Source organism: Pseudophryne corroboree, chromosome 8 (genome assembly GCF_028390025.1).
Source record: "Pseudophryne corroboree isolate aPseCor3 chromosome 8, aPseCor3.hap2, whole genome shotgun sequence".
NCBI lineage: Eukaryota > Metazoa > Chordata > Amphibia > Anura > Myobatrachidae > Pseudophryne > Pseudophryne corroboree.
Window position 1 is genome coordinate 103,751,516 of NC_086451.1, and position 3,086 is coordinate 103,754,601.

At 45.9% G+C, this 3,086-nt stretch overlaps 1 pseudogene; it reads right to left on the reverse strand.

Annotated features, from left to right (window-relative positions):
- Positions 1-1,871: 1,871 nt before the first annotated feature.
- LOC134953053 (5S ribosomal RNA) lies at positions 1,872-1,990 on the reverse strand (annotated as a pseudogene).
- Positions 1,991-3,086: the final 1,096 nt, after the last annotated feature.

Here is a 3,086-nt window from a genome sequence, read left to right on the forward strand (position 1 = left end):
ATGTCACAAGTGAACAGGCATATTCAAGCGGTCTGCTAGCCAGACATATCGGGCAGATGTTTGGTAAGTGTGTATGCACAAGTTAATTTGTGCATAAACCTTACCAATCGTTAGATCGTACAGAGAAAAGGAGCGACTGGGTACTGGTATGTAATCGGTTGTTGATAATAATGTAAAAAACCAAAGGCAGACACAGGGCCGGTGCTAGGGTGTTCGGCGCCCCCCTGCAAACTATAAATTTGCGCCCTCCCATATTCGTTTGGCGCGCGCCGGGAAAAGGGGTGTGGTCTCACAAGTAAGGGGCATGGCCACACAGTAGTACCCCCATTTAAAATTACGCCACAATGTAGCACAATCTTATTAATCTTATACGTAATGCCCCACCCGTAGTAGTAGCATCCTAATACGTAATGCCCCACCCGTAGTAGTAGCGTCCTTATATGTAATGCACCCCAGTAGTAGTAGCATCCTTATACATAATGCCCCTCCAGTAGTAGTAGCATCCTTATACATAATGCCCCCCGAGTAGTAGTAGCATTCTTATACATAATGCACCCACAGTAGTAGTAGCGTCCTTATACGTAGTGCACCCCCAGTAGTAGACGCGTCCTTATACGTAATACCCCCCAGTAGTAGTAGTGTCCTTATACGTAGTGCACCCCCAGTAGTATTAGCGTCCTTACACGTAATGGCCCCCCCAGTAGTAGCGTTGTTACACGTAATGCCCCCCTGTAGTAATAGCGTCCTTATATGTAATGCCCCCCCAGAAGTGGCGTCCATAGAGCGCGCGCACAGACATACCTCACACACACACAATTCACACATATATACACACACATACACACCCACCACACACATACACACACACACTTCTCTCTCACCCTCCACTTACCTAATCCAGTCTCCCTCTGTACAGCAGCCAGGTCCGTGTAGCTCCGACCCCTTATGGCCCGTTTAGCCACGCCCCCTACCGTCCCGTGTAGCTCCGCCCCCTTATGTCCCGTACTCGGCGCTCTCACAGTCACACAGATGAGATGAGGTGAGGGGAGGGAGGAGGCGTATCATGCTGCAGGTGCCCGCTGCCAGTGCTTGTCATACAGTGACAGACACAGCAGTGGCAGCAGCAGCAGGGGGGACAGGACGGCACAGCAGGGAAGGGATGCAGAGCAGTGGAAGCGCCTATCCGTCCCAGCGCCTCCCTGCACTGCATCCCTTCGCTGAGCGGGTAGCGCCGGGCCTGGGCAGACAATTAAACTATAGGAAAGGGAGATACGTTCTTTCGATAATAGTCCTTATTGGTGGTGCGCCCAGAGCTAGGGAGTACGAGTACTGGCAGTGGGAGAGAAAGAAAGCTCTTGTGTGGGCGCACTCTTAGAAAAAGAAAAAGAAAAGAGAAGAAAAAATTCTTCAATTGGAAAAAGATTATGTTAAAACATTGTTTTATTGATTAGTTAAGACAAATACCCTTCTACGATCCAAAAAAGAGAGTGCACAAAAAATGCAAAAAAAATTATATAAAAAGAATGTTCTGGTCTATAAATCGTGAGAGAAAGATTAGAAAGGTTGCAGACACTAGACAGTCTGACAACCGTTTCTCCTGACCAGTACAGATATTCTGTATTAATGGGACCCAAGGAGGAGGTCAGTGTGCATGTTTTGTCATAGAAAGACCACTTACGTTAGGTCAATGCTATACACTTTGTTGGTTACCCATAAAGTCATATGGCATAGGTTCAGATTGTATGTCTAGCTGTGCTCATAGAAACTATGTCCTCATAGAGAGGGATATAGAAAAGGAAGGCAGAAATAAGTATAATCAGTGGTGATGCTGCTGTTGGTGTCCACCCTTCAGAGGAAGGGGAATAGTTCCTGTCCTACAACACCGGGTATTCCCAGGGAGTCTCCTCTCGTGGTACTAACCCAGCCCGACGCTGTTTAACTTCCAAGATCGGACGAGATCGGGCATGAGCAGCGTGGTATGATAGTAGGAAGGATATCTACCAATGAGAGTGCACCTATATATGAAAATATAGAATGATAGAAAGGATAGGAAGTGTAGTACGTGGATCTACTTTCCACGTTAGGCAGGGTAAAACTGCTGTCACACGGTGGCGCCGTGTACCCTGGATCGGGGATGAGAGTCCACTGGACAATAGCCAGATAAGAAAAAAAGGGGGGAGTATAAGGATTGGAACTTATAAAGTTAAATGACCATTCAATATTTAGGGAACAAATGTCCAATGGAAGGGAAAGGAGTCAGATAGGTTCAAGAGCAAGAAGCAAGCTGACTATACATTCTTTGCATACAGCCAATCTAAATATATGACGAAAATGATAACCCTTGCGTAATTGTAAGTGGAAATAGGTGCATCTGATAAGAAGTACTATGTACAGCTGATATGAATCAAAATCAGGGGGTAGGTGATTGCGGATAGCCGAATAAACACATATGATAAAGTATATTGCCTAAAGCAGATATGATCCTGCAATATAAGGGGATTAGAATCACCCTCTAGTCACTCAAATAAATGAGCTAGGTTAAACACAAAGAAACCTTTTTTTTATGTGTGTATAACTACCTCCTGTGAAATATATTATTCATGCAGCAAAAAGGTTTTTTAATACTGAGTAGGTGCCTATGACAAAGAAATACCACAATAATGACTTGTGTTGGAAATAGGAACCCATATACACATAGAGTCAAATACAATGGTTATTAATGTTGGCAAAAGTGCCAAAATACTCAAAAGGTCAGATGCAGCAGGTAAATGGTAACCAGAGAAGCCTCCATAAGCAGGTCCCGCTGTAGAGTCCGTAGAAAACGCGTTTCGCCCGCGGGCTTGTTCACTTCCGGGATCTCACAGCATGTTGTGCATACAAGGTTTAAAAGCCCTGTAGTAAGGATAGCAGCCAATCGGCTTGGGAATTCATTAGTCACGTGGGCGGGAGTGGGATGACTGACGGCGCCAGTACCCAATCGAGAAGAGTATGTGGTACATCTGTGTAAACGAGATGCGCCTGTAAGGTGCATGACGCTCGGGGGGTGTGTGCTCTATACACTAGGGACGGTGCACTGGCGTGATGAC